The sequence below is a fragment of the Neltuma alba genome, unplaced genomic scaffold (genome assembly GCF_004799145.2).
Source record: "Neltuma alba isolate B1F8T4 unplaced genomic scaffold, ASM479914v2 tig00012157_pilon, whole genome shotgun sequence".
Classification (NCBI taxonomy): domain Eukaryota; kingdom Viridiplantae; phylum Streptophyta; class Magnoliopsida; order Fabales; family Fabaceae; genus Neltuma; species Neltuma alba.
The window spans coordinates 439,924-448,665 of record NW_021636705.1 but is presented as its reverse complement, the minus strand read 5'-3'; positions in this window follow the sequence as shown (position 1 = coordinate 448,665).

The window sequence follows — 8,742 nt, the reverse complement described above, 5'->3', positions numbered from 1 at the left end:
CTAACATCTGTCTAGTGGCCCATAAAAACGAGGAATCAGAAACAGACGAGGTAATAATTTCTGAACCTCTTATGATGAATTACAGTCCGAATACAATGCTTTACATTTAGAATTAGTAAGATTGCAAAGGAGTTAGTTAGCTCTAAGAAAAGGATAAAGTTTTTAGAAGATCACAATCAAAAGTTGAAGTCAATACAGACTCGACTTTGACTTGCAAAAGTTGTGAAAAGACGAAAGAAAGATTGAAGATCTTACTAGAACCTTAGAAAAATTCACTAAAGGTAGCGAAATGCTTAAGGTGATTCTAGGAGCTCAACAGTGCTCTATGGACAAGACTGGTATAGGATACGATCCAACCCAAGATAAATCGAAAGGAAAGAAAAAGAGTAGTGGTAGATCATATCTTACATATTTTAGAAATTCTGTGCACTCCTCAAATCCTTTTGCACTTTGCTCTCATTGCAACCGTAAAGGCCATTCAACTTCTTCTTGTTACTATAAGAAGAAAGGAGATTACGGAACATTAAAATGGGTGCCCAAAGGTACTTATGCACCAAAAATAACTCATACTAACCAAAAAGGACCCAAGAAGGTATGGGTACCTAAAACATGATTGTAATTTTGCAGGTATGTCTCAAGGCATCCAGAACAAATAAATGGTATATAGACAGCGGATGCTCCAGACACATGACGGGTGACACTGAGAAGTTTACATCACTCAAACCAAAAGACGGAGGAAAAGTAAGCTTCGGAGGAAACCAATCGGGAAAAATGCTGGAATTGGAGAAATCGGAAGTAGCATAGGCATGAAGGTCGAAGACGTGTACTACGTGGAAGGTCTATGTCATAATCTCCTCAGGTCAGTCAGAGTGCGGACAAAAACAACTGGGTGATCTTTGATTCTGAAGAATGCTTAATCATAAGCAAAGATGACCTACCTTTGAAGAAAGAAGATTGAATACGAAGCTGAGAGCTCCGAGGGACGGTAACTGTTATACACTTCAAATTGATTCTAAAACTTCTGAAAACTGTTTTATTAGTAAAAGGAGGAAAGTTGGATTTGGCACAAACGACTTGCACATGTCAACATGAATCAACTTTCAAAATTAATAAAAAGGATCTAGTTGTTGGTTACCAAAAATCCAGTATGAACGCAATGATGTCTGTGATGCATGTCAAAAAGGTAAACAAACAAAGTCTTCGTTTAAATCAAAGAAGATAGTTTCAACTGAAAGACCACTCCAAATGATTCACATGGACTTGGTCGGTCCATCTAGAGTAAAAAGCTTCGGAGGAAATCTTTATACCCTTTATAGTTGATGACTATTCGAGGTTTACCTGGACTTTGTTTCTTTCCTCTAAAGATGAAACTTTTAATGCTTTCATTGTTTTTGCCAAAAGGTCCAAAATGAGAAAGGTATATCATATTGTGTCAATCAGGTCAGATCACGGAGGAGAATTTGAAAACAACGAATTTGCAGACTATTGTGAGGAACATGGATTGACCACAACTTTTCTGCACCAAGGATCCTCAACAGAACGGAGTAGTTGAACGAAAGAATAGAGTACTCACGGAGATGGCTAGAGCAATGCTAAATGAGAAAGGGGTCTCACAAGTATTCTGGGCAGAAGCAATGAGCACAGCTTGCTATATATATCTAATAGAGCCTACATCAGAACACTGCTCGGGAAGACTCCATATGAATTGTACAGGGGGAGAAAACCCAATCTGTCACACCTAAGGATCTTCGGAAGCAGATGATGCTATATCCACAACAACAACAAAGAAAACCTGGGTAAATTCGATCCTAAAGCTGATGAGGGTTTGTTTCTTGGCTACTCTAATCGTAGTAAAGCATATAGAATTTTCAATAAACGAACCTTCACAATAGAAGAATCAATTCATGTGGTGTTTGCTGAAACTGAAGCAATTTCGAAACCTGTAGATGATGATGCTGAAATCGTTCAAAATTTTCAAAATTGGATTTGAACAAAAATTCGAACAATATTTTCAGAAACCGTTTAGAAAACAGGGATGATTTAAACGATCCTTCTTTACAAGAAAATCTAGAGCAGCCAAAGGCATGGAGACATAACCGAGATCATCCTCTGGAACAAGTCATGGTAAAGTCAATGAAGGGGTCAAAACCGGAGACAAATAAGTCAATGAAGTTTTTTCTCTCTGCATTCATATCACACATTGAACCCTCTAGTATTGACGAAGCATATCAGATGAATTCTGGATAGTTGCAATGCAGGAAGAGCTTAATCCATTTGAGAGAAATCAAGTTTGGGAATTGGTACCCAGACCAGAAGACCATCCGGTCATTGGCACCAAATGGGTATTCAAAAACAAACTCGATGAATCGGCACAGATCGTCAGGAACAAAGCCAGATTGGTAGCAAAAGGCTATAATCAAGAAGAGGGAATCGATTATGAAGAAACATATGCTCCTGCTCTGTAGCTAGATTAGAAGCCATACGAGTTCTTTTGGCATTTGCTTGCATCAAAGATTTCAAACTATTTCAAATGGATGTTAAAAGTGCATTTCTGAACGGTTACATATCAGAAGAGGTGTTTATGAACAACCTCCCGGTTTTGAAAATTCAAATTTTCCTAATCATGTTTACAAACTTAAAAGGCTTTGTACGGTTTGAAACAAGCTCCTAGAGCCTGGTATGAATGACTTAGCAACTTCCTGATAGAAAAAGGTTTTTGAAAGAGGTAAAGTGGATGCCACACTTTTCATTAAAAGAAGTGGAAAGATCTTTTGATTGTTCAAATATATGTAGATGATATTATTTTCGGCGCTACTAACGAAGATCTCTATCAAGAATTCGCTAAGCTTATGCAGGGAGAATTCGAGATGTCCATGATGGGAGAACTAAACTTCTTTCTGGGATTACAAATCAAACAAAAGAAAAACGGTATATTTATATCCCAGACGAAATATGTAAAGGAGTTGCTGAAGAAATTCGGAATGGAGAATGCCAAAGTGTAAAGACTCCTATGAGCTCAACCTGTTCGCTTGATGTAGACGAAGACGGGAAAGACATAAATCTAACAAGATATAGAGGGATGATCGGTTCTTTACTATACCTCACTGCAAGTAGACCAGATATTCAGTTCAGTGTGGGAATGTGTGCAAGATATCAGTCAGCTCCAAAAGAGTCACATGAAGAAGCCGTCAAGAGGATACTCAGATATCTTGTAGGAACTCAAAATTTAGGGATCTGGTATCCAAAAAGAGGAACCGAATATCTAATGGGATACTCAGACGCAGATCACGGTGGATATAAAACAGACAGAAAAAGCACCAGTGGACAATGTCAATTCTTCGGAGGATGTCTTGTCTCATGGTCAAGTAAAAAGCAAAACACCGTGCCGTGGCAATCTCCTCAACAGAATCAGAATATGTAGCCACTGCCTGCTGTTGTGCTCAAATCTTATGGCTAAAACAACAAATACAAGATCTAGGAATCAACTTACGCGAGATTCCAATCTTATGCGATAATACGAGCACGATAAGTCTGTCCAAGAATCCAGTCCATCATGCTCGAACCAAACACATCGATGTCCGACATCACTTCATTCGGGACCATGTTCAAAAGAAAGATGTAAAGGTTGAGTTCATCCCCACTGAATATCAGATAGCCGATATCTTCACAAAACCACTAGATCAACAGAAGTTCAACTTCTTCAGAAGAGAATTGGGAATGGTAAATCCCAATGAACTGTAAGAAATCTCATACTATCTCTCAAGATTAATTGTTTAATTTATTGTTTTGATGATAAAATAACTAACTTAAGCATCGGAGCATGTAGAAATTTGTTTTGCAGGAAAGCTCTGTTTCGATGAAGAAAAACAGAGGTAAATAGAGTATGAGATTATCGATCAATTGATCGATAATCCTGAAAGCAAGAAGAATATAATTTATCGATCAGCTGATCGATAAATTCACTTTGTAAAGAAAGGGAGTCGCTTCAACACTACAATTATCGATAACGTGATCGATAAAACTATATCAGGTACGCATTCCTTTTTTACTGACTTTATCGATAATATGTCCGATAAATGCTTGATCGATAACGTAATCGATAAATCTGCTCTATGTTCAAGTGTGTTCTTCATAATTATCGAACATGTGATCGATCAAGTGTTGATCGATAACTTGATCGATAATTTCGAAGACTTTAACGGTACTGTTCTGAAATCCCTTCGTCAGTTTTCGAACCCTAACTCGAAAATTACCGGTCCCCTGTTTTGCGCAACGGTCAGGAATCACCACTATCTTAAATCCTTCAACCGTTTCCTCCACTCGAATCCATCTCTGCCACATTTCCAACCTTCACCCACCTCAAAATCACCGTTTTTTCAACCGATTAATCTGACAAAAACCCCTCGGTACTTCCGAAATGGCTCGGGTGAAGCAACCAAATGTCGAAAGGGGAGAAGCGCAGGAGAAACAACCTCAATCAAGCGACACCACTACTTCGGGTACTCGAAAACGTTATAGACCGAAGGTAAGGGAGGAATCAGCGAAGAAGAGGGCTACTCTGAAAATTCGGGAGAGTCGGGCAGAAGAACAGCCCCGGCCTCTCTCAGAAATCTCCCCGGTCCAAATCAAAATTACCGATAGTGACTGAAGAATCGGAGACCGAGTCGGATGATGGTGCCTCAGTTCAGAAAGCCGTGGAATCCGCTTTGAATAATATCTGTCCCCAAGCAACCGAGAAAGAAGAAACAGAGGGCAAGTGAAGGAGTCGCTCGGGAAATTCCTCCTGAAGGTATACCCACTGAATTTTCTGAGTTATTATCTGGCAATCTCGATAATGAAGTTAATATAGCAAGTATAAGGCCGATTTTGCCAATAGAAAATTCTGTCCTGTGATATCGGTGGACTTAGAGGGTCTGAGGAAAAACAAACAAATTAATCTTGATTTAAGTGACCCACTGCAGCATTATTCGAATTGGTTAATCATTGGTGGTGAATACTGCCCCGACCGCAGTGGTTAAAAGATTCTACTGTAATATGGAATCAGTAGAAAAATATGATGATAAAGACAATCTCATAGAAATTGTCTGAAGGTTACACTAAGAGGCAGAGCTTTTAAACTCACAAGTGCCAAAATAAATGAGCTACTAGGGACTCAAGATTTTGTGCGAGGTGGTGACATGAATGAAGTAAAGGCTTATAGAATTTTAATGCAGAATAGTGATTATCCCGGTGAGCTGAATTTTCCCCCTAAGCAGATGTGTGATTTCTATAGGATCATCCATTACATCTATTCTAGGTGCATGGTAAACAAATCCGGTAGTTTCTCACATCTTACTCAGGATGATTATCTTCTACTAGCCCGATTATTAGTGGGAAAAGATTAATATTGGGGATCTTATTTACTCTGAGATGAAGGACTTTGTTCTTAATAAGTCCAGATCAACCCCAATTCCCTATCCTCAGCTGGCCACCTATTTCCTTCAGGCATATAACATTGCTCCATTTGATTCTGGGGAACTCAAGACCAAGGTTCCTGGTTTTGGCCTCACTCAGCTCCACAAAATGAGGATCTCTGTTCCCTTTACACCATCACAGAAAGTATCTCAGAAGGATAAGGGAAAGCAACCAGCTGCTAGTACATCTCGGACCCAGGATGAAGCTGAATCCACTGCTGCTCCATCTCATACCCCTGGTCCATCTTTTATGGAGAGATCCTCAGGGAAATGTTTCAGGCTGAGCTTCGTGCATTTGAGACCAGAGTCTACACTACTCACTACCAGAGACTATGGGGAAGTTTCTGACCGGAAGTTTGATGGCATTTCTAAGATTCTGGATCTTCACCAACAAGCTATGGTGGTTTTGGAAAGAGAAGTTACCGAGAGGTTTAATTCAGTGGACAAGGAACTCCAAGAGCTTAAAGGCTTAATTACCTCTCTCTGCCAGCATTTCACTGCACCTAGCACAAGCTTCAGCTATGAGGATCTCCTCTTTCATTCTACCTCTCCACCTCACCCTGAGCCTGCCCCTCACCCTGAGCCTGCACCTCCTTCCTCTCTCTTACCCACTTCTCCTATTTCCACCACTTCTCCTTCTGTTCCATCTACTTCTATTCCAGTCCTTACTACTCTTGCTCTTATCACTGTACCCCAACCTGTTCACTCCTTTCATTTTCCATCTATTTCTCCACTTTTTCCCCTTCCTCCTCTCCCTATTCCCCTGACCATTCCTTCGGCTCATACCCCTTCTGATGCTGACAAAAAGGGGGAGAAGAAAACTGATGATGTTTCGTAGTTTATATGGTTTTATGAGTTGCTTTTTGGTTCTATGTCATGACTTTATGTTATCTCCTTTTGTGTATCTGGATAGTGTTTTTATCGATAATATGTTCTTGATATTTATTTGCTTTTTCATACTTTATGAGGATATGAAACTGGTTGATATTCTCTTTGATAAATGATTTATAACTTATGTTTTGTCATCATCAAAAAGGGGGAGAATGTTAGGATTATAGTTTTGATGATAACAAAGTCAGAAAATTTGGGTTAAGTATTTTGATCGATCAACTGATCGATCAATCGTTTATCGCTAAGGTTTCAGATAATTGTTCAAATGTAAATCAGGTTTATAGTAGGTATTTGGATCGAAGAGCTATTCGATAAGTAATTAATCGATAAAGTGATCGATTATCGCTAACGTGAAAATCTCTCAAGAGTATGGTTAATTATCGATCAACTGATCGATAATATCAGATAAACAATCGAGTTACTGATAAGAGAACCAAATCTGAAGTGTATTTATCGATCAAGTGATCGATAAATCGGTCATCAATAACGACTTCGATAAAAGGTAACACAATCTACTTGTTCTGCACATTAATTCTGTTACCAATTTATCGATCATATTCTCGATCATTTGTTTATCGATCACATGTTCGAACATTATGCTCTAACTCTCTGAATGCAGGTAATCAACTTCACTGATGGATCGATAACCTTATTGATCATAAAATTATCGATCACATGATCGATAATCATTGCCTTTATCTACTCTTATTTAGTTTTCCTGCAACTAAATTATCGATAACATTATCGATAAATTTAACTTGTTTGCATAAATAACTTTTCACATAACATGATTAATAAAGAGTCTAAGGATTGCTATATTCGCATTAATTTATGTTGAACTATTTTTCGATCACCTAATCGATCACTGGTTTTTCGATTATATGATCGATCATTCAATTCCCTGAAACTCATGTTTTCACAAAACGTGATCGATAATCAGTTTCCTTGTCTTACAGGATTAAATTTCTCTTCTTACTTTATTCGATCATTTGTTCGAATATTCATTAATCGATCAACTGTTCGATCACTTCAGATAGTCTGTCTTTCATTGAATATATACATACCCATGGTTTATCGATAACATTATTCATCATACATTTATCGATAAATTGTTCGATCATCAATGACTGAAGTTTCATTTCAATAACATTTGAATTATCGATAATCTGTTCAATCAAACAAGTGTTCGATCACTTGTTCGATCATGGAACGAATTCCTCTTTCTATGATAATTCTTAGAGTCAATGATCCAACACTTGATCGATAATATTGGTGAACTAATTTGAAAATTCTTCATTCTGTTTATCGATAACCTGATCTATCATCGAGTAATCGATCACCTTTTCGATCAAACTAAACCAGAATGACTTTCTGTTCTTCTTATTGATAAATGATTTCGTCACAAAATCCTTGAATGATAAATTTGTTTTTTCTTCCTTGTTCAAGATTAAAGTATTCACCGCAAAACTCTCATTTGTTCAAAGCTTAAAATATGCAGATTAATGAAAACGAGTGCAACGGCTCTTCAACGGGATTACGTAGACTGCAACCTACAGTGTCAGAAGCTCAGACGCATTAATGGCGGAGCCGTTGAAACTAGCGAAACACGCAAACGGAGTCACAACGGCTAGAAGCTCTTCCGTCTAACGGCTACTTAACGATATCAACTATAAAAAGCGTGAAGAAGCATTAATGATGAGATTGAATACTGGAACTACCACCTGCGATTATCTAGTCTAGCATTCAATACTCTGTTTTTCACGTTACTACCGAGCATCAGTTTTTATCATTAAATTCACTCTGTAAGAGAGTCAATTACTACTCTTATTAAAAACTTGAGTGTTACTCAAGAGTGTGGACTCTTGAGAGGGCTTGTATTCTTACGGGAGTAAGGGGGAGTGATTGAGCGATTCAATTACTGTACCGAGGCACCAAGAGCCCTGTCGATCTTGGAAGATAGTGAAATACTCAGAGGTGTTCTGGGGACTGAAAGTAGGTCACGTGGTTTAGACCGAACCAGTATAAATCTTGCGTCTTCTCTCTCTGCGGTTAAATTTTCTCCTTACTCTGGTTCTCTGTTTTTATTCAATACTGTCACGGTTTAGAGGGGTGAGATTGTTTCTAACACGTATGACTCACTTCACCAATATATTCTGTATGAGTACCATGACACCTTTTAGTTTTTATATATTTAGTGCTTAATTATATCTTGAATAGGATTACTTTCTAATATGTGTATCTCGAACAGGAGTGCTTTTTAATAAGAGGTTGGTAGTAAACAATTAAAATTTTTTTGAACGGATATACTCTTCTGTTAATTCTCATTCTCCCTTGTAACTACTTAGCACAATCGGAAAATTTCATTGATCAAGGAATTGCCATAATAAGGCATTGATAC